The following is a 24,880-nucleotide window of genomic DNA, read 5'->3' as shown; positions in this document are numbered from 1 at the left end:
ATGACTGGGCAGAGGAGAAAGCAGTCAGGACTTCTGTTCCCAGTCTTGAGGTCTCAGGTAAAGAAGGAGAGAAGAAGAAGTAGAAGAGATAGGAAGAGTTGCCATGAGAAGAAGGTACCATGAGCAGTTTGCCATGAGGATAGAGAGTTACAGCAGGAAGCTAAGACAAGACTGAGATGGCAAGTAAAGCAGCACATGGCTGGACAGTAGCCAGACTAGCATAATTGGGCTAGAATAGATGAAGATGAATATCTGCACAGTACCGAGCTTTAAGTTTGTTGAATAAATCTAATAAGTTTTTGTGTGGTTATTTCAGAGCTATAATGGGTAGCCAGATACTACTAATATTATAATTCAACAGCATGGTGAACCCACAGCTTAATAAGACCACTGCCAGCAGTTCTTCCTAAGCAGTCTACGTAGCACTTTCCTAAAAAGGATAGCCAACAAAGAGGACACTACCTCCTGAGTTCAACCCAATTTCTCTGGGTCCTGCAACCAAAGCAGGTGATATTTTCAGCAACAGGTTCTCATTATTCAGGTCTGGGGGCTGTTTAATAGTAATGATGTCATCTTACGTTGTTTTGAAGGTTGCAGGCAACCTTCTGTGACCAACATCTGACAAGAAGGTGGCCTATAATTAGCACCATGATGACTAATTCTTAGCTATACCTTCATGCTTATGGGAAATGTAATGAAATATTGTAAATCATGGATTGATGAAGTAAAGAATGATGTACGATGAAGTGAAGTTACCAAAACGATCTCCATAGACTCATATTGCATGTAGCTCTCCTAGTATCCCTCTAGGTTAGGTGTTTCCTTCTTTAGTTTAATGATAAAGTTATATCACTTGAGGAAACCAGGAGTTTGGAGATGGCATTGCTGAACAAGAGGCTGAATCGCTAGCTTTGTTCCTTAGACCTCCTGTCTAGCATGTTGGTTTCATGTCCCCCAGAATACTGAGATGGGTCACGATTCTAGGAATGGTACCGTTTTCCTAAAATAATATTATTATTCTCTAGGTCACAAACTACTGAAAAATGATCACGTTGAGGGTAAAGACAGAATGAAAAAACATTCAGAATCCATTATCTAAGCCACAGAATCATATTCCCCTTCTATAAACATTTTTCTGTAACTAGTGCATACTGTTCTCTCTTCCCCAAACTTAAAGTCCCCATAGGGATGCCTATTTATAGGTCTTTTTGTTAGTCACAATGAGTGCTAACCTAGAAAGAATGAGGTATGAAAAAGTCCCAGAAAATAAAAACCCAGTATCCTGGTTTACTAGATGCTTGCCCATAGCATCTGTTCTAGATAATTAAAAAGAATTGCCAAGAAACACTGATACTTTGTTTTATTCATAAATTTTGTTACAAATTAAAAAAAAACATATATCTTACCCTCAGATACTATCTCTAACTAGCAATCAAATCAGGTTTAACTGTAATTTTCAAAATGTTTAAATAAAGTCCATCCAAAGTCTTTAAATTATACTCAGGGGATACAAATAATACTGGAAAATGTATTTCAGATACCATATGAAGTTTAAACAAATGACATGCACTTATAGTCACATGCTGCAGAGCATATAAAATTAAAATTTGAAGATTAATTAAGTTATCTGATACATTAAATTCTAGTCAGTTTTCACTTCTCTGTTACCTGTCAGTGTCAACATTTGTAAATTCATAGGATGTGTCTTTTTTCCCATGACAACTGGAAATTTGTGCAATAAGAGAATCTTATAAAAACACCTTGCCTAGTCCAAATAAACAGAAGATTTGGTAGGAGCCTTGGGTTTCCTCAACCTGGCCTTCATGGATAATATGGTGTCACCTCCTAAGAGACTGTAGGCATCAAAGTGATCTATTCTTTTTATTCAGTATTTACAAACAAACCATGATACTCGCATTTAGACCATGACTTTCTTAGCACTTTATTCTATAACGTGTGACCTTCAGGAGTTTCAACACTCTGAGAATTAAAAGCAGAAAGTTAAAATGTAAGTAAAAATGGCTCTCACACAAGAATCACTGTCATAAAGATATAAAATGTAAGAATGTAAGAAGCAGCAAAAATAGGACTATTTAATAGAGGGGCAAATCCTACCTCAGTAGAATGCCTCTTCTGAGGATCAGGTGAGATGATGGATGGCACTATTTAGCATAGCTCATTCATAAAGTATATGCTCAATACATAAAGCGATTAGAAGATGGTGAGGTAGGAGACACAAAGGCAATGCTAGATAAGATACTTACAATTTCAATTTCAAATAATCAAATATAGCCCTCTATGACTTTCACAGAAAATTTTCAAATAGGTCACAATCTTCTATTTAAGAAGATTTCCATGGGTTATTAAAGTAATGTATGGAATATCATCCCTAAGTAGGTTATCTGTATCACATGTTCTATTCAAGACACAGAGAACATCATGAAAGAAGAGTAGAAAGATTGTAAAAAGACAAAATTAGGGGAGGACATTAGATATATAGTGTCTTCTAGGTAGGATGAAACTGCTTCACTCATGAACACACAGCAGATATGGTTTCCAGAGAAGATCTGGAAAAGAACTTGACAGTCAATACCCAAGAAAGGAGATATGAGGAAGCTCACAAGGCCACATCCATAACTGAAGAGTTATTGGTAGTTGGCAGCAACTTGAGGAGATAGAAATTCTTCTTCAGTACTGTAGATGATAATATGTTAGTCACAATTCATAGTGGATGAGGTCCAAAACTTGCACACATGTAGACATCAATAATTGCACTTAAAGAGATAGAGGAAGAGGAGAAAAAACAGAAGGAAGAGGAGAAAGAGGAAAATGAAGGGTAAGAGAAGATCATGAAGTTAGGAAACAGGTATGGTGGGAAGGTCAAGCGACTGTGGAAGGGAGGCGTAGTTTTGGATATGATTTCAATAATTTGTATTCTTATACACACTTATTGAAACATCAATTTTAAAGCATAATATATTTGCTTAAAATGAATAGGCTTCTGTTTCAAAAAAGTTGAAACAAAGCACCTCACATTCTGAAATCCTACGTAAAACGTGGATAGCTATGCAAGGGTTCATCACTATAATTATGTATATACTTTTGTCATTTACTGAAAATAGTATGGATCTTATTTCATTTCAAGTCATTTATTCCATTATTGAAAGTTTGTTGGAATTCTGCACAGGATAGTCTTTTCCCATGGCTCTTTATGCTTTCCATATCTGCCCCTTGTACCAGTAGAATGTATGGACTATCCCATGCTTTATTTTTGGCACACCTCTTTTCAGAAAGGATATTGATAAATAAAAAACACAGAAATAAGGACAAGGAAATATATTTTATGTAAACCATTGTTTGTAGTTAAGTTACATGTATAATTCATGGTATACAAGTTTAGCAAGCCCACGGATCAAATGAAAACCATGTTCTGAGAAATGCATGGAATATGATTAGGTAGGGACTGAGAGACATTGAGAGAGTGGGAAATCAAGAAATATGGATAAAATAACTAGTTTGTATTTGCCATAGATGACTATGGCTATATTTTATGGCCTATAGGAAAATAAGGATAACTGGGTAACTTGCTTTGAGAACAAAGTGTGCTACTCAGAAGAAATATTTTCAGTTATACTGGGGCTTTTTTCTAAAATCTGTGGCTGCATCGACCAGATGAAAGGGTGTATATCATAAATGGAAACTGAAAGCTCTCATTGCTTAAGTCCCATTCAGAATGGCAAAATTATCTGTAGCACCATAAGTCCTTCATACCTGGGATCAAGGTAAAAATAAGTTGCACCTTCTCTTACTCCTAGGGTGGATGGAAACCTTCTGCCATGTTATGGACTAAGAGACTGATGGTGGCAGATGCCAGGTTAGTGACAACAACTTCTAAGTAATGAAACAACAGAAGACATTATGATGCATACAGAACTATGAAACAGGAGAAAAAAATGTGTAAAAAGGAGGAGACAAAGCTACAATTGGTAAGGAAATGGAGATCATCAGTGTGCTTGGATATATGAGAGACAGCTCCCAAATAGATTACTACATCTTCTTCATAGGATCAAAATGCTTAACCTCACCATTTCTGCTGCCTAAGAAGGAGGCCCAGGTGTACCTCCTCACCTTTGCTCTAAATTATTCTATGCAGAAATTATTATATAATTGCTTTACTGGTTTTTATGTTTCAGAAAATAGAAAATGAAGAACCATAGAAATCAGAAGGAGAGAGGAAAGAAGCACAGAAAGAAAATGAACTATGTAGAGAAGAGTTGGTTTCCTGATGCAGAAGAATGGGCTCTACACAGGTGGTGTGGAACATTGGGTCACTGGCATCTTTGTTTGTTTGTTTACTTTAAGGTATTGTGTCAGAAAATTGTTGCGTATAAGGGAACAGTCAAGAGGGAAGTGGGTGGCTTTCAGCAAGTCAGCCTAAGGTTACCTGTGGAGTGACTACTGTGGTATTTAAAAACTGCAATCAAAGGCAAAGTTATGTTTAAAGTATATGAGAATGATTGTACCACGTGGATTACTGTGACTTCTGAGACTGGCTCACCACAGGTACAGCTTCAGAAGAGCTGCTCCAGAAATATAGTTCTGGTTTGCTGTTTGAGATTCTGCTGTCAAGAAACAGAGGAGCTACAAAAACAGTATGTGTCCATGGGGCGATGTGACAAATTTCCTGGGACTAAAAACTGCATGGCAACAATAACAAAGACATTCTCAATGGCCTGAGAGAAGTGGAGGTTTTGCAAAATGAAATAAAATAACAGATCCCTTGTTGGGTGGTGGGAGAAGGGAACTGGTACTATGTGATGGCCTCAGCTAATGAATACATTGGCTGTAAAGGTGGGAAAGTATAGATCCTGTTCAACTAACAATAGGAGGATTTCTATTGTGTGCTCACAAGAAGACTGCTCCCAATCACACCAAAAAGAAAGTTGGAGTCATTGTAGTATGTTGGAAGATGTTCATCACTGCATGGCTTTTCTTGAGCTTCATCATGGTTCCTGTCCCTGAAATTTCCCACTGAGTTTCATGAGTCTTAGCAGCAAGAGATCTCCTTCTCAGAGCCATGTGTCATGTGGAGATGTTTTTCATTGTCATTATCCGGGAGGAAAGAAAGACTGATATTTATTGAGTAGGGGAAGCAACACTACTGAACACTCAAGAAGACGTAGGTCAGGTAAGATGGCTGACAATTATCTTCCCAAACACTAGTCATGCTAATAAGTAGCAAGCCTTACTTTAGAAGGATAGAATGGTTTTAACCACACAAAGTGGCTTTGGCTTCTACTGGACCCACACTCGCTCTGATACAAATGTTTCCTCTTGCTCAATTGTATTCGCATTTCTAAGAAATCAGCAGTCTCTTCCTCTTCCATACTTCAGATCTGATGATATATTTGAAAACTGCCTGGACTTTCATAGGGTTACTTGCATGTTGTTCCTTAGGTTCTGCCACTTAATTTTGTATACATCATTTTGTGTACACTTCCATTATTTCAATTTCCATAACTACAGAGAGAATCTCGATATTTTCTTCACTAAATTCATGATTTCATAAGTTCTTTAAAACAATAAACAGACCAGTTTTGCAAGTGTGTTTGCAAACTTTGGCATAGTATCACCAATAACAATTAGTTAAATGGATAAATAAAAAGTCCTTTAATTTGTGAATTGATTTCCTTCATTTTTAACATAGAGGCACACTGGTATCTACTTTCACAGATCTCTTGTTAAAGATAATGAAAAAATTAATGGCAAGAATTCAAAATCTTTCATAATGACAAGCATCTCCTATGAACTAGTCATTGGGTAAGATCCTGCCCATTGTAGAGTCCATGTGTGTTGCTTAGTGATAGGATCGAAGCATGGCAATGTTCCATTACTGAGCTATATCTCTAGTGCCAGGATTCTAATCACCCCTACATTAACTAAGGTGACTATGCTGAATGAACTAATAGGGTAACTGAACAATAGCAACAACAAAAACTAAAGTGACATGCCCAAAACCTCAGTTAGTTAAAACAGATTACAGGCTCATTTTTAAAAAGTCAAGTGGTGAGTACAGATTTGGGAGCACCACAATAGCCCATGTTTTCCAAGTCAGGGGTTCCCATGACATCAAATTCATCCAATATTATCAAGGAAAAGGAATTTTATTTCTTCCTCCTTATGTCTCTTGAGATCTCCTTCACAGTACCTGCAGCCTTAATAGAACTATTGCCCCAGCTGATTAATCAAAGTTGCTGTTTGTTTGTGCATGGAAAATAACTCATTAGGGCAAATATGCATTATAAGGCCCTAATATATGCATTTATTCAATTAAGTCTAATGTATTATTTAAGGCTTGATGTGTGATATTTATCACTAGCAAATGCTAATTTATACAGATTATCAGAGTCTAATTAGTGCACAGCTTGTGAGGACATCCTGTATCTTGGAGTGTGTAGCCAGAGTTTACTCTTCTCTGGGCCACTGAATGTACTAAAGGATTGAGAAAACTGTTCCATATATGAACTTCGGCGTTTTGAATAGGTTTACAAGTAAATATTAGAGCCAATCTCATTACTCTCTTTAATTGTTTGTAGAGGTGACTCATATAAGGGCTTATGGAGAATCATGAGTGTTTGGTTGCATCAATACTGACCACCACTCCATCAACTTAGCTTAACTGGCTCGAGGTAAGCAGTTATATTCCCTATAAAGCCAACACATCTACATGTTGTACTGAAGAAACAGGGAAGACCTTAAAATTTCTATGTGGTAAATAAGAATTAAAAACTTACTCTATGCCAGGAGTTCTACCGACCATTATGGTTATAGATGAATGATGCCCTGTCTCTTTATTAACAGAAAAAGTTACCCAGGAGTCTGAGGCATACACAAAAGGTTCACCCAGTTCAGTGATGATGATTAAGCACTGGTTCCATAACTACAATATTGTAGGACTACAGTTGAGCAATTTTAACTATCTAGTTCTCAAACTTTCATCTGTATGGGGTAGGGAGAGAATTGACCATACTCTTATAAAGTTTCCACGTGTTTGAAAGAAACTGTATGAGTTGATAATAGACCTGAGGATGGTGCATAATGGTGTGGCATTTATTTATCATACAGAAATTCTTGGGTTTAATCTCCAGTACTAAAACATAGGTGGAGAAACATCATCAGAACACCTACTATTTTGACCTTATAGTCCTTGGGCTTTATGTGGCTTTCCTTCAGAAAGTCATTCATACACATTTTTCTTTTTCAGACTTATAAGTTTTCCTGCAGAGGCAAGACTCTGTTTTGGTATATTTCTTCTGCAATATCTGCCTTAAAAATGTAACAAAGACCCAAGCATTCACCCTGTACAGAATAAAGTTGCCCAAGGATCTGCCTCAGATACCACTATGATGGACAAATGTGTGATGGAGGAATGCAAAGGATGGAGAACTCAATGAAAAGATGGAAGAGAAGGTGAAGCCAAGGATTCATACACTGTGGAAGAAAGGTAATGTTGGCGACTGGACAGTAGTGAGGAAGATGTGGATACAAGGAGGTCATGGTGTGGTCCTGGCCCAGGCAGCCACAGCTGTCCATTTCTGGGTCTGTGATCCCAGTGTAGATGAAATTTGAGTCAATGTATGTGGCCTGAGTGGATGTCTGAGGGCTGTGTTGAAATGAGGAGACATAGTTATCTGAGTGGTCTGTACTGCCACCTGCCTGAGGCTATGGCTACATCCAGGGACCATGCCTGTGTCTGTGGTGCTATTGCCTCTGGGTTGTGTGCTGATATCACAGGGCTGTGGTGTCACTAGGGGCCATGGTGGATGTCCATGGTCTGAACTGCCACCTGAGCACTGGGTTGAACTGGTCCTGTATCTCACTGGCAACAACACTTGGACACATGGGCCGCATATCTCATTTGGGCAGCAAAGTTGAGCTGACCCTGACAATGATATATGGAAAGTTTCTGAGTTGCCTCTGAGGGTGTGAACATGGAAGAGCTGGCCCAGCCTCTAGTCAGCCATGGAGTGACATGGCAAGAGATAAATGCCCTCCCTTAACTGCCTGGGCACTCACCACCTATTATAGGTGGAAGAGATGGCCCTGAGGTCATGGAGAGCTTGAGAACTGTCCCTGCCCCTCAGTAGCTGCAGCACTTTGGAAAGCAGGTCCTGAACCTTGCCTCAGCAGCACAGTAGAGCTGATGCTGGTGGTAGGAGAGAGGGTGAGATAGCCGGAGGGCATGAGAGCAGGAGAATTGTTAGTGAGCTAACTAGGGCAGCAGTAGAAACCTCACCATGGGAATGTGGATGCAGGAGAACTGGGGAGTTGACCCAGCTACCGCCTAGGCAGAGATTCTGGGCTTTGAGTTGGCCCACTCTATCTGTGATCTTCTGGAGCACATGAAAGAACCAAAGCTGCCGATTTTTCATGAAAAAGGGCAATAGCAGCATATCTGAGGAGTCCTGGTGAGAATTCAGTATTGATAGTGGAGCAAAAGCCAGAGGCCATGTCCCAGACCAATGACTCATTAAATAAAAATAAATATGTGTGGACAAAAGGGTATACTATGTAATACGCTACAGGTTCCACAACAAGTTTTTTATTCTATCTCATTTTCTTTTGTTTGTCGGGGTGGGGGTGGGGGGGCTTTTGCAAAGGTAAAGGGTGGATAAACAGACAGGGAGAAGAGGGAGATTGGGTACATGAGTGAAATTCATAAAGAATCAATAAAAAATTAAAGCAGAGCCAACAGGGCCCAGAGAGGCCTGTGGGGTTTGAAGTACCAACCAAGAACCATGCATGGAATGGATTTTGGTCCTCTACATAGATGTGGCCAATAGGTAGCTCAGACTTAATGTGGGTCCTCTCCTAAAGTGAGTGAGGACTGTCTTAGACATGGACTCTGTTGCCTGCTTTTTGATCACTTCCCCCTCATGGGACTGCTTTGCCAGGCCACTGGGAAATAGGACAAAATCTGTCCTGATGTGACTTGATGAGTTGGTGTGGGTGGTTAGGGAGGCTCCCCTTTTCTGAGGAATAGGGAGGAGGGGAGGGAGGGGTGAGACAAAGAGGAAAGGAAGGAGAGACCTACAACCAGGATGTAAAGTAAATGAATAAATTTTAAAAATAGCCAAACTCGCGGCACTCAATAAATGTAACTTTTGCAACATTAAGAAAAATTAGCAGAAAGGATATTTCCTTCCCTTGCCAAACCAGGGACTAGTTTTCCATCCCTTTCAAGGCAGAACATACCTCAGTACTCACTGTCTAGACACATCAGCTCCCTGTCATAGCATCCTGGCGTTGCCTATGAGACAAAAAACTCTTCTTGCTTATGGGACTTGACTTTCCCAAAAGTACTTTACAGAAGTCTGCCTCTGTTTTCAGTGAGTCTTGCCAATTTGTACTGGTGCCAACACTAGATTTGGAGGGAACATGAACATGATTGTTTATCATTCCTTTTTGGGATTTTTGGGGGATTCCCAACTATTTTATTAATGTAATAAATAACTTCTTTCCATCAGTGTACAGAGGGGTCAGCACATGCAGGATTTAATTTATTCTAAGTGACTTGCTAATAACACAAACTTCTGCTGATATATGATGTTCATACATGAAAGACTGTGGACAGGATAGATTGTGTTCATGAATGACAGACTGCCTAGTATGCTGTTCACATCTATGTTGGCCATCTTGTTTCACCACCTTGACACATCAGGATTGGTTGGGGTGGACTTCTTCCTCACTGGACAGTGGCCAAGAAACAGTTGTCTTCCCATTACCACATGAAAAAGATCATTCCTTTGAAAAAAGAAAAGAAAGTATCCTGTGATCTTCAAGCAAGGCAAATATGATATCAGATTTACATCTTTTACAGTCCTGTAAAAGGCTGTCTCTAGGGTTGCGGATATGGTTCAGCAGATAAAGCACTTAGCACATAATGTGAGGACTGGACTTCAACTCCCCAGCACACAGAAAAAGAGCAGGGAAAGTGTGATATTCTGCGTTAATCTCAGTGCTCAGGAAGCAGAGTGGGAATTTTAGAGCAAGCTGGCTAGTGAAACTAATAAAATGTGCTCCAGGTTCGGCAAAGAATCCATTTAAGTGAAGTACACATCAGCTGAGAAAGACACCTCACTTCTGCCTTCACCTAGTACACATATGCCCACCCATACCACACATATAGCACTCTACATACATGAAACTTGCATACATACTTGAATGCACACACACATACACGCACGCGCGTGCTCGCACACACACACACACACGCACACGCGTGCGCACACACACGTACACACACACACACACACACACACGCACACACACACACACCTTAAAAATTCCTCAGGGGGTTGAATCACTGCCTGCAGCCCTGTACTATTTTTGTCATCACTCTCAAGAGATTTCATCAGAAACAATTATGGAGATGAACATTTAGCAGAATGAAAGAGTGAGTCCTTATGATCTTAGCGTATTTCTTCCAGGAAAAGAAGTTGAAATAATAGGGCGATCGTTTATGTAATTCCTGATTGTGTCATGGTTCTTCTTGCTATAGGTAGTCTATTGTATATATGTGTAATAATATAAATGTATATGTAAAAAACAAAAATGTTTAATTAATTAAAAATTCATTTTCCTCAAAAATGAATATCTTAAAAAAAAAGAAAAGAAAAGAAAAGAAAAAAGAAAAAAGAAAAAAAAAGAACTAATAGGGCAATACCACAACACACTCCCACCAAGGATGATCCAGCATTTGTAACTTTCAATTTTCCTTCTCTCAGGTTCATAAATTAAAATTGTCTCACTGGTGATTTTTGTCTATGCATACCATAAACTCAACTTTTCTTTCTTTTTCAGCACCCCCCAAAACTGAAAGCTTACTCTACAGATGCATAGTGACTTTAATCACAAACTTCATGCTACTCAAAAATCTCATCTTCGTACTGAGGCCTGTTACTGTTCCCAGTTCACACAGAAAGCAACATAACCCCATTGTCAAAGAGTTGATATTTGTAGGAGTGGGATTTCAGTCTTGTGATCTCACCAGGTGTCTCCTGCCCTAATTTTCAATGTTTTATTCTGTCTGGGCCACCAGATGAACTACCATGCCCTTTTCTGAGCTTACTTTGTGTTTGCTTAAGTTCCTCTATGCTCAGTTCTCCTAAGGCACCTTTTTGCATTTAAATTATATCTTTTGTACCTTTTTCATACTAGACTAGATGACATGACTATTGACTCCACATCCATCTAATTTTCCTGACTAAAAAGTATGCATAAGCATATTATAGAGCCCAAGAATATGAGCAGGAAATAATGCCCAGAAAAAAAGGAACTCACAATTTTTTTGCAAAAAAGATTTAACTCTCTTTAGCAGCCTATAGGTCACTCAGGCACAATAGAAACTTAGGCAATATTCTGCAGTCTAGCAAAGGATTCCCCTTATTTATTTCCTCTCTGTGCAGTGCTTTGGCTGAATATGTTGGTTTATAAGCAGACTGATTATGAGTGTGTTAGGGTTTGTTTTTAAGTAGGAGATTCAACTCCACAGCAGGAAATGAGGAGGGAGAGAGAGAGAAGCAACTGCACAGAAGCCAATTTGTTGTTTCAAACATGAAAAGGAAAAATATAATTTAACCAAGAAATTATCTCTAAATGCACAGGATACCTCCTGCCTGTCCAAACAGACAAAACACACAAATATTCTCTGTTAATTCAGTGCTGACAGTGGAAGGAACAGTATTGGGAGTCCATAAAATCATCCATGCAAGGCAAGTAGTGGAGGGGTTAACAGTGGGAGTAGAACTGACACTCGAAAAGCATGCATGGACTGCTGTGTCCTTAGAGAGTCATTACGGTCCCCTCTCTTTGTTTGATACTAAGGGTTCTCCAGAGATGGTAGTGATGAACACTGGTCCCAGCCTCTGTCCCAAATCCAAGACTAAATTCTCTATATGATGCAACTTGAACTCCTTATACTCACAAGGGTCCCTGGTATTTCTTAGAACTCAGATGAGCTAGTGGAACAATGGCCAGAGTGGACAGTGACAGAAGCATTTTTGTTCTGTGCTTGGCTGGAACAAAGAAACTAGAATGTTCAAACCCATCAGACAAACTGAGAAAGAAGGACTGGGCTATAATTTTGGAGACATGCTGATCCCTGAGATTCTGTGGGAGTCAGGTGACTATTGCACACATTTTCAGATATGGCCATGCATTGCTTTCTAAAGCAGATACCCTGAGTTCTGAACGAACATCTAATGCAAAACTCCAAGTACCAATCCGTAGAAATGCCCCCACGGTCCCTGCAATGGCTCTAGTCAACTTCCCTATGTAGCCAGCTTCTATACTGAATATAGCTAACCAAAACAATCCATAAAACTTTATCAAGACAAAGGAACTGTGACTGGACTCCTGAAGCCAACTGTAATAACATTGCAGCTTCCAACATGCTGTCTTGGATGACTCTCCCCAGGCAAAGTCAGCTTCCATACTGTACAGACACTCAAGCAATCTTGTGGAGAAATCCAGGTAACTAGGACATTAAGACTCTTGCTGCAGTCTCCATCAGCCTACCAATTGTACATCACGGAGGCAGAAACTCCTGTCCTGCCACTCCAATCTCTCACATGACCACAGTCCAGGCCTTCATACTAGCTGCAACTGGCTGTAAGATTCTGAGCTCAAATCAACTAAAGCCTCCCCATAAATTCTGACGGGCAGAAAATGTGAGGATGAAATGCTTATTATTGTGCAGGGTGGATATTTTTGGGTGTGCACATGTCTATCTGTGTGAAAATGCACTTGTCTTGTAGGTGTGAGGGTATATACATGTGTGTATGATGTACATGTGCTCATTGCATGTGAGAGGGCACAACCTCATAGGCAGAGAACAGAATACAGCCCCAAGTGTAGTTGCTTAAGCACTCCCCGGCGTTCTTCTGAAACAGAGCCTCTCACTATCCTGGAACTTCCCAGGTAGGCCAAGCTGGATGACCAGTGAGCCTTGTTGATGTGTCTCTGTCTTCCCAACTCTATGTCACAAGTATATGCTGCCATACACTTTGTGTTGGGAGTTCTGGGGATTCTACTGAAGTCTTTATCCTTGTGTTTTACATACCTTATTGGCTTAGCTGACCCACCCCAGGCATCCATACTGTTTGCAGTTGCTATATTTTATAGTAATTTGTTGTGGTAAGATAATTAGCCCTTTTTTTTCCTTCCTCTGGTATCTGCTGATGGCTTAGAAGAGGTCTAGAATTTTATGGTTCTCATGGAAATTACCTAGCATATCAAGAATGGGCATGTATTGAACACATGCTGTACACTTTACATTAGCCATCTCTTTTAATATTCTCAAAGTGCACATGCCACTGTCCCTACTTTAAAGATAGAGAGACTAAGGTTTAGAGGTGTGTGTGTGTGTGTGTGTGTGTGTGTGTGTGTGTGTGTGTGTGTGTGTAAAAGTATCCTTTTATCTGATAGAATATGGTGGGCCAAATATTAGCCCCAAACCAGGATTCTCAGCCATAGTTTCTTCATCAATAAAATGTCTTAAATTTATAACTAACTCATAGGGGAGCTGCATGAATTCAATTTTGTAATGCAGATAGATGTCATTGTTTTATAAACCATAGCAGCTAGTACCAGAGTAAATTACTGTTTTTATTCGTATTGCTGTTGTCTTCATCTACACTAGCCTCATGGAGATTATTGGATTAGCAAAACTGGTCATGATTGCCCACCTGGTGTCTTTGGAAAGGTCCCAAATTTAAATGCAGTCAATATATCCTTCTCTCTGAAAGCACAAAAGAAACACTGAATAGATATTTATTGTCTTCCAGCAATAATTGATTATAGGATGGGAGTTGTTTTGTTGATCTTCCATCACAGTCCTTGATTGAAAGGTTAGTGAATAATAATGATAACAAAAAAGCATAACACTTCTCCCTACAACCCCACCCACGCAGCCGCTCCACCCACGCCGCCGCTCCACCCACCCACGCAGCCGCTCCAACTCTTTATAAATATCAATATGTGAGAAAGTGTTTTTTAGTTGCATAATGAATAAGAAAGAGAAAAATCAAATGAAGATTATTACTTTGGCTCCCCATGCTGGGGGACCCTCTATAGCATAAAGGAGGACAAGGGAACAGGTAGCTAAGGGGAGGGAAAGGAAAGAGAAAACACATGCCTAGACTATCTAAGCCAGTGGGAAATTTGAACAGTCCTTTTTATCTCCATGTAAGATTAAAAACACAAAGCAATTTCAATCAAATTCTAAAGATATAAAGGAAGGGGGAATTTGACTGGGAATGTTTAGAAATAATGATTTCTAGAAATCAATTGTAACTCAAAATTTGAGTTCTATCTTTGGAAAATAAAAATAGAGAAGAGGCACAATTTACATGCACACACACACACACACACACACACACACACACACACACACACACACACACACACCATCTCTTCAGCACCACTTGTTTTTGTCTTCTGGTCACTGACCTTAGTTTTTTCCTCAGTAGATATAGGACAAAGATTCTTACCTCCTCTAGTACCATTTCCCACGTCAGCCCTAACAACAGATGCATATATCACATGCATACTCAAAAGCAAGAATTCTCCTGCACTCTTTTTTTCTCTCTTTGGAAGACATATAGTTTCTGAGCCTAGCTCTTCCCAGTTCCACACAGTTTGTTTTTAATAGAAATGGAAATATAATAGAAACTTAGGCAATCTGGTTTGAAAGAGGATGAGGACTAAGAACAGAGACACACGCATGCACATGCCATCACATTTGAACTAACTCGATGTGCATGCTCGTCCACATGATCATATATGTGCATAATTACACTTGTATATACGGAACACAGATAAGCATGATACAGTCCCATGAATCAGCATAATCCAAACACACATGTAAGACAATAGTTAGACATGAGCTTAGTCATTATACACACATCCATACCCACTTAACCACACGTGAGCATGGACAACATACATCTATGCACACACAGTCTCACATGCACATACTAATGTGCATATAAAAACACATGAGAATAATCACATATATAATCCATACATACACAATCTCTCACATGTCCAGGCACATAGGCTCCTTACAGATTTGACAGATGAGCAGAGTACTGAGGAAGTAGCATGTATGGATAGGCATGGGCTTTGGACTGGTGCTCTTTCCCACGCTACATCTTTTCTTACAGACCTAACTACACTCTCCGCTCCCACTAACATATTGGATAACAAACTCCAAGCAACTGTTCTTCAAGCATAGACATAACCCAGGCCGAGAGAGAAAATGGAGAAGCTGGTAGATGGGAACTTAAACATCCTCTTACTTGTGGTGTTGTTGTTTTGTTTTGTTTTCTTTAAGTGGGCATAATTTAGAAAGGCTCATTGCTTCATCAGCTACAACTTGAGAAGAAGTTTTTGAAGCAAGCAGAGATACAGAATGAGAGTACCTGTGCTTGATCTCAAGATCTTTGCTTGTGGCCCCTCAAGTAACTGGGACTTGTCCTCCGGAGTATCCTTACTTTGAGATACTTCTAAAGCGTGCTTTATAAATGCAAGGCACTTCTCAATCCCTTTTGTGGCCCTGCATCTCCATCATGTGGGAAGAACTGGCACTGCACCCTACTTCAGTTTTCTGGAAAACTAAAGCTTAAATGGACATGAAAGAGAAGGGCAGACATGACAGACTAGGGATGGCATCTTCCCTGTTCCTATTGTGGAATGGAGTAAAGATCTATTCAGGGCATTTGTATCACATATTTCAACCTTTTAGTACCTTTTCATAGAACATCTTTGCACCTTCTATTTCAAGGAAGATACTAATGAAGAAGCTCACCCTTTGACTACACACAGTTACCCTCTCTGACACCCAAGTACCTTTTCTTTTACTTGTGTTTGTAGCACCTATTAAAATTATAAATTGGATGAAAACTACATGTTCCTGGCCTGATATATGATACTTTTAAGTAGTAGTCAGTTTTAAAATGTAATTTGAAGGAAAGCAAAAGCACAAATAATGATTGAGTCCTATTCCTTCACAAGTCTGATTTCCTTGCTTGGTTGAACCCTTCTCAGCTCTTCCATGGTTGATATCTAAGAATCAATAACATATTTTTACCTATCTGAACTATGTGCCCATTGGGTAGGACATGTTTACTTCTGTGTTTTCTCCAGTTGAACAAAGAGAGTATTGTATTGCATAACTGAATACTATGGTCCATTTCAAAATTTCAGACAAGCCTATGTGTGATGATTAAACTAGGTTGTCAACAGACTGGATCTGGAATTAGCCAGAAAACTGGCTCTGAGGGGGTATAATGGATTATTTCCTGGAAAGATTAATTTAGGGGTGGCCAGATTCCCTTGGGTAGCACCTTCCAGTGCCTGCCCAAATGTGAGGAGACTTACAAGACCTTGTTTTTGCCAGCCCACACTTGCTCTTCAATGGTGAATGTACTGCCTGTCCCTTTCTCTTCCACAGCCATCCTTTGCCAAAATTGCCACCCAACTTTTTTTTTTTAGCTCCAACAAGGCCTGAAAACCAGTATCTCTCCAAGAATCCTTTAAACCTACATCACTAGATTCAGACTGCTTATAGACTGAGCTGCTACTGGTTTCTCGGCCTCTCTGTCATACAAACAGCCTTTGTAAGACCTACCTGCCTGAACTGTATACATTACTCAAACAAATCTCTTCTGTAATAGGCACTCATTCTATCAGTTCTGTTCCTCAAGAGAATTCTAGTTAATATATTATGACTTAGCTAGTGACTCTGGAGGTCATGAGTAACAAGTTGGACCAGAATACAGCCCTTCCTAACTGCTCTAAGATGTGTAGCCTGATCACACACCCAGTAGCTATGCACACTTGTAATGATATGACATGTAAACAAAGCATGTTTTAATAAGAAAACAGAGTAGTCAGAGAACAGATGTGCACTGGAAATTCCTACAATGCAAATCATAAATCGCATTTGGGTTGCTCTGTAGCAAGCATACTATAGTTTGTTTAAACCTGTATGTTAGGGACTGGTAACGCTATTTAGGCCTTTGTTAGCTTTTACAGCATAATTTCCCAATGAGCGTGCTACATAATCAGGCATGGGAATCTAGTTCTAGACAACTGTAATGGTTTCATTTTAAAGGCACTGAGGAAGGCATAGAGAGAACATTTCAAAACCGACATGAGCAATGAGCAGGAAAGGGAAGAATGTTAGCAGTTGACCCTTACCCTGGCTTCAGAAGTATCTCAGAAGCTATAATATCAAGCTCTGAAAAATCATCCTGCCACAGTGATGGAAACCTAAGAAGAATCTCCCTGTGGCCAATTACTTTCCATTATATAGTTTACTACAATACAGAGACTAATCTAGCCTGTGTTTTCACAGACGGACATAATGAAAAAGGCTATGTTCTCGAAAGTCACTTTCTATATACAGTAGTGTGTGAGTCATGTTGCATGTCCTTAATAATTTAGTCATCACTGTGACCTACTCGTACTCCCCTATGGCCCTAATAATTTCATACCTTCTAGAATATGCTACAAAGTATCTATTCCCAATGGAGACATTTGAATAATCATTACACTGGAAGTGTAGAGTCAGGTAAAATCTGGAAGGCTTAGCCTGCCACATGGATGTTCACAGTCCCAAGTGAAATAGTCACCACAAAGTCTTTGGAGTTAGTCACAGAAAAGACAGGAGTCTTTATAGTAATTGCTGGCTTATGCATCCCTTCTGTGTATATTTTCTTGATGAATAGAGTTATGATTATTTAATTTGTAATGGACCAGAAGGGACTTATTTTGCTATGGCTGATGGCCAAGGAAGAATATTGCTGGAATGAAGAATTTTTCAGAATGTATCTCAAAATACCAGATAGTAGCCAGGAGTTTTCTTTTCTTGTTGCCAATATTGTGGATGTGTTTTCTTGTTGACATGGAATAGATTATTTCATTTCTTCCTTCTGCTGTCTTGTGGGGCTGTTGTAAACCAGAAGCTCTCATAGGAATTATAGAATATGGATTTCAGGAACCTTGGCAAAGGCATTTCTGGGGGTGGGAAACCCAGGGCAATGGTTTTGAAATGCTCATTCCTCCTACCCCACCTGCCTCTAAACACACCTTGATAATTCATCAAACTATTTGTGTCCTGAGGCATCAGTTCCACTCCCTGCTCCAGATTTGTCAAGACTGGCACTTTAGATACAAGAAAACGAGAGACGCAGAACCAGAGCTTAGAGTTTCTGCTACCAAAATGTCTCTCCGTTCCCCCTTTCAGATACAAACTTCCTAATGATAAGCATGTTTTCTTTTTTCCTCATGGTATTTTATTATGCCTGTTATTATTATTAATGAGTCTAGTTCTCATTCAAGCCATGTCCATTTATTCAAGTTAATCCTCTGATGCATCCAATTATCTCTAAGCACATTTTCTCATGCGTTTTTCAACACTGAATATGCTTCTTTCATTTCTTCTACAGGAAGTTCTACTAAAACCACATGCTGTTCATCAGGATTCCAGCTTTGTTTTATTCAAGACCCCTCATCCCCATTAAACACTGCCTTCTGACTCTTCTGTTCTTCTCGTATATTTTGTTATGCATTGAAACTCAGCTTCCATTCTGCTTCTTGCATACCTACCTATCAGCCATGCCAGGCCACTAGTAATAAGACTCCAGGACACATACTTTATATACTGATTGGTGAGTACACGATGTTCATACTTTCATCAGCTTCTGAAAGTCTTAGTTGTATTAATAAATAAGAAATCAAATAATTAGAAATTAGAATGGAATTTAAGGACATGTGATCCAATATCGAAGAAAGGATTTATCTATTCTTTACTGGTAGTAGCTGTGTCTAGTATTATCTTTAGGATTTAGGCACATGATTTTATAGTAAAAAGTGCTATTGGTCGATTGTTGTGAGAGAGAAAGAAGTAAAAAATTGTATGCCTCTTTTGCCACAAGAGGTCCCATATTCTCCCTTTGATAAAATTTAAAGCCTCCACAACACACTAGATGGTCTGAACTTTGCACTAAAACTCTAAATTTGAATATCTTTCCAAAACTTTGGCCCCCTGAAACTGGAGTATCACTGAGTTGAACATGATAGTGCTTTTTCTGTTTTCTTTATCAGATCCCAGGAGTCATGGAGAGATGTTTACAAAAAACATAGCAGAGAAACCTATAGAAACCTTATCCTATGTGATTGGTGTGAGAAAAGCTAAAATACTTGGAAATAGAGAATCCAGCCCTAAAATGTTTTTCTATTATAAAAAAGTGTCTCCATCCTGCCCTCTGTGATCACCTAGTATCAGCCGGTCTCAGATACTAAGTTTTCTTACATTTCCCAACATAAATGTCTTCCTACTCTTTGCCTTTTGTTCTTAGAGGTCAACTGCTCCACCATTTTGGAGAACTAGACCCCACACCTTCCCAAAATTGTGCAACTGCTGATTCTACTCTAAATGAGAATCTGAAGGGAAAAGAAGATACCAATAAAGAACAAATTCACATAGGCTCTGTAGGGATAGCGAGTCTAGAAAAGGTGGATAGAGACTTAAGAGAAGGCTTTTTTCCATTTCCATTTACTTTATTACACACGCATTTAAAAAACTACATATAGCAGGGAGAACCATATGACAATCATGAGTTCTATAAATGTTCCATTCATAGTGGTTTGGCTATTTGTATTTGTCAAACTTGAAGTAAACATCTTTCCTGTCTTGTTGGGTCTAAATTTCTGAATGACATTCAATATCTATCATATCTCATTTCTATTAACTTAACTCCTTTATCTTGATCTAAATAGATCTTATCCCCTAACCAACTAAACTTGATTGTAGAACTAAACTATCTGCTCCTCAACACCCCTCAGAGACTTGAGAAGGAATAAGACTCAAATTCTTTGATTCACTTTTGTATCTATATATCAAATCTTTGAGCTGCTCAATATTCCTAATCTTTTCATTGTCATTTCCAGAAACCCAACCTCATTGGGTGAATGTGACCATATTGTCTAAATAGATTTCAAATACAGGCACTCTACCTGTTTTGTTCTATTCCCAGCTGTTATTGCTATATGAGATTGTCTTGTGTATTTGTTATGCCTTTACCATTTACTTCTTATTCCTAGAACTTAAGTACCATGAGAGAAGAGATTATATTTGTTTTATAGATTGCTGTTTCCCAATACATAGAAGAGTGATTATGGAAAGCAGTCTGGACACATGTATTTGTTAAATGAATCAGTCACTTCACCTGGTTGCTTAGACAGTTGACTGCATTAATTAATAATTACATTTTGTTGGTAGCAACTGATAATTCTTTTCCTTTTAAATTGTTTTTGTTATCTGAGGATGAATTATTCAAATTGTTGAATATCCAGAAAAGTTCCTGAGGCTCTTTGATGTCAGCATTATCTGCAAATTCAGCTCTCTAAGCAAAGGACAGCCAGTGCAGGGAACTGAATCCAATCACAGGAACATCTCCTTAGCACTTCTGGATGATAAATAAATAAATGTACTTTCTTGCAGTGTCAGGGTTAAATCTGCAGCTTTAAATGAAACTCTTTTATCTCATAAGGTCTTCAGTTCAGTTTTCTTTATTCTGTTTTTATCTACTTTCCCTTATCCTATTACCCCCACCTACACATAAGCTCAGAACTAATTTTGCTGAATATCTCATGAGCCATAAATTGCAGATCATTTCCTCAGGGCAGCAGGAGGAGGCAAGAATCAGGGCAGTAGGTGAGCATAGTTAGACAAAAACAGTAATTTAAAAGTACATAAATCATCCATCTGGCATACAACCAGACTTCCTGCCATCTATGAAGTCTAGCTGCAACTCTTCATGCATGGAAGGCAAAAATAATAGATTAGTTCTCCATCAAAAGCAGGGAGCAGGAAACTCAGACAGGTTAAGTGACTGCCCCAAGGTCACCAAACCCTCCAGGTGGCCAAGTTCAGCTGTGAGAACTGAAATATGTACCGTCAATCAGCAGATTTCTCTAACACTGCTCTGGCACTTGGCTATGTGCCTGTAACTCTCCTGGCCCTGAATGCAAAGAGAATTATGGAAGAGAAGCACACTTAATAAAAATCAAACTCACCTAGCCAGGCCCTGAAGGGATGGACTGATCAGACTAGACTGCTTATTAGAGGGTGAGGTGGCTCAGAAAATAAAAGCATTTATTTATTATTGGTTTATACCTACGTAGCTTTCTCAGAGATGCCCAAGGCTCTTTCTGAGTTAATTTTAAAATTCTAAATTCTCTTTTGGATGATCTTGAGTCTTGACATATCCAAAAGATACAGCGAAGTGGTGATTCAAAGATTATGTACAAGAACCATCATGTACTGATGGACAAGCTACTTAGATTTGGTGACTGAGTTTCTCATCAAAGCCTGGAGGGAGTTACTAGAGTTTAGAGTCTATAAGTTAAAGATAGACTTACTGTCACTGCGGTCACTGTGAATGGTTTAAAGATAAACACATAGGCCATACTGAGCCAAAAAGAAACTCATTGGACCTCTTCAGAATTTTCTCTAGATATGTATGTTCTTTGGGATTTCAAGCTGTTCAAAATACATAAACATGGAAATGTATATTTATTGTCCCAAGACCCCAAATGCCACCACAATGCGAAATGTGGAAGTAAGGATTAGCCAGGCAGAGGGAAAAGAGATGAGATTTCTACTTTTAATGTAGTCCTAAAGACATGAATATTTCTTCTGTGACTGGCATGTTCTAAGCACTCCTGGGGCACAATACACAGGCCACTCTTCCTAGAATATGTTTTTGTTACTACCTTTCCATGCTATTATTCACTTCTCTCTGATTCCCTCAAATCGTGTGTCAGTCCTCCCAACTTTTATTAGTTTATATATTTTTGCTATTCTAATATTTTTCTTCTCAGTGTTACCCTGGCTACCTTTGACACAGATTCCAAGACCCCTACTTCAACCTATTTCTTCCACAGAAGGAATAACTATTTTCTGTCCTTCTTAGGTGCTGGCAACATTTTGTATATCCTTTCACCATCACCTTTCTTGGCACCAAGAAGAGAGCATGAAGAGAGAAAAATATGGAAGAAAATAATTTACAGTGAGCCCTGTCAGATCAGGAGGAATTAATGAGCTGAAAGACAAAAGTCACTGTGTAGAGTTCAGTTCCATTGAGGGGGACAGAATGTTCTAACTCCTTGTACTTGAACAGTCTTGTGTTGATTGTACAGTTTGGTAGAACACACTAAGCAGAAACGATCAAAATGAGACATTATAGGTTAAAGTGCAATGATTGGGCTTTTTTTTTTTTTTTTAAAGTGAGGAGATATGGAAGTAGTTTTAGGTAAGGGCTTCATCTATGGCCCATCTCCATTCTCATCTCATGCTCCTTCCTGGTAGTTCACCTTGAGTCTTTTCATTAGCACTTGTGGTTGTCAATCTAGCATTTGATCAAGTGAGATCGGTGACTGTCTCCTTATGAATTCTGCTCTTGATTGTTCATCAGTCACCACCTTTCAGACTGTTTGGAAAGTGACATTTGCTAAACGAATTGCAAGGCCATTCGGAAAATGACATAACTTATTAGTGTCCCTTGGAAAACATGATTCTGTCACAATTCTAGTTGTCCTTCATTAGCTGCATTTAGCTCTACAGTGTCACCACCCTCTACTTTTGTCTAGGACAGTTTCTGTTAGTCCACCGTGGGTGCTTTTTTTCTATGTCACTGTTACTTCTCTAAGTTTCTGGCTTGATGATTTAGAGAGAATTTTTTTTTCCCACTACAGCTGAATATCTAGAATTTCAGTAGTTTATACATTTCACAAGGTAGTGGTATTTGGAACCGGTTATTAAGCAAATATTCTTACCAATTGGAATAAGTGCCTATCAATCATAACAAATTGGTCAATGAGCTAAAAACATATGTGGTGGCTGAACTTTAAAGCTCACTGGGCAATATCCTGTTAGTGGGATTCTGCTAGGAGTATTCACTTTCTCCATGGCCTTAGCAGGAGAGGATATTTAGGCAATTACCTTGGCATGGGTCAGAAAGATATACTTAACAGAGAAAACAAGAAAGGAAACTCAGTGAAAATACCAGTAAGTGACATCTTAGACATGCCCAGCATTGGGATTTAGTAGAACAGAATAAAGTATGAAGCCTACCTCTGAGATTATTGTGGAAACTGGGAGCTATACATAGGAAGGAGGGGAAGGTACCCAAGTGTCCATTTTATCATTCAATCACCATTTAAATCATATGGTAATGAGATGCAGAGGAACAAAGGCAAAGTTTTTAATCGTCATGGTGAACACTGTTCTTTCATGCCCTGGGTGGGGAGGACTCTAGTGAGAACTAGATCTGCCCTCCATGGTGGTGATTCATTGACAATGTCGGCAGGAAAGCAAATGATGTGAAACTGAGAAAATGGTGCTGGCCCTGTGTTAGACAACGGCAGCAGAAATCAATTTGATGGTAGGGAGACCGCATAGAAGGCTTTGGCAAAGATAAACACTGTATGTATGTGAAAATCATAAGTAAGTTGAATGTGGTTAACTGAAATGTGGGAGAGCTACAATCAAGATGTAAAGTGAATACATAAATAAGGAAAATAAATAAATAAAAAGACCAGAGCCAAAGACAGGGCCCACAGCTGTTCCTCATGCTGGTTCCTGCTCTTGCTGCTGATGTTGCTGGTTTGTCAAGTGGTTATAAGCAAATAGACAATAAGAAGAAATTGAAGCTATCCAGAAGAGATGAAGATTTGATTTGCCTCATGGAACTCAATGCCCCTAATTAGCAGAAAGTAGCTTAAAAGTATCTCAATGCTCCTTCTCCCCACTAACCTTTTGTCTCCCTTACCTGGTGATGGGGTATTGGAAGGGATTGAGGTGGATAAGGGCAAATATAAGAACCTACATAAAATAGGTAAAAGAAATACACCTATATGATAAGTTCTATCCTTCCCACAAATCATGTTAGCCATTCCTTAGAATATGAAATGGAAGAGTAATGGCTATATGTCAACATTTAGGAGGCTATAATAATCATGTGCGAGATGTAGAATTCAACTGTGGTAGTAATAGAAAAGGAAGGAGAGAGGATTACAGGCATGAAATGTCAATGAAAATGAAATGCCAAAGCAGAGTGAAATTTAAGTCAGGAACAAGTCTCTTGTCTGTTATTTGGATAGTAGATTAGATGGCAATACAATTTATTATTTAGAAAGATAATCACCTCCATGTTAATTGCCTTGATCTGGAAGTATGAATGGAATATTCAAGGAATGACATACAGTATTAGAGAACTAGAACTACTGACTAAGATTTCTTATTGTGAGAAATTATGTGTCTTCAGAACAAAAGAACTGGACACTGACATTGGATCAGACATGACAGGATTCATTCTTCTCAGCATGTTGGACACTTCATCCTGCATCCTTCATATTCCACACCAAGTGCTTCAGTTGCTGTGCCTCATCAGAACAGGACATCTCCAAAGACAGCTTCAAAGAAAGCTTTTGATCCCAATTGGTCCAGTATTCCAGACTGTCTTACATAGGACTCTAACTAAGCCTAGAATTTCTCAACATATAGAAACTGGATCACAAATACTTGTTTAACCATTTTCCCAAATTTTATTTGGGCCCATACAAAAGTATTATTTACCCCAAATAGCCTGAAGAAACCTTAAGAGAACACTGCCCATATCTCTTACGGGGGATTCGGTAGTTTTTTTCTTGCTTTCTTGGGTAATAGATGTTTATTTTCATTGGGATTAGTTATAACTAATTATTTGTCTTATTTAGAGAGAAATCCAGGTTGGACTCAGGGATGTCT

The sequence above is a fragment of the Acomys russatus genome, chromosome 2, assembly GCF_903995435.1.
Source record: "Acomys russatus chromosome 2, mAcoRus1.1, whole genome shotgun sequence".
Classification (NCBI taxonomy): Eukaryota; Metazoa; Chordata; class Mammalia; order Rodentia; family Muridae; genus Acomys; species Acomys russatus.
This window is presented reverse-complemented; position numbering follows the sequence as displayed.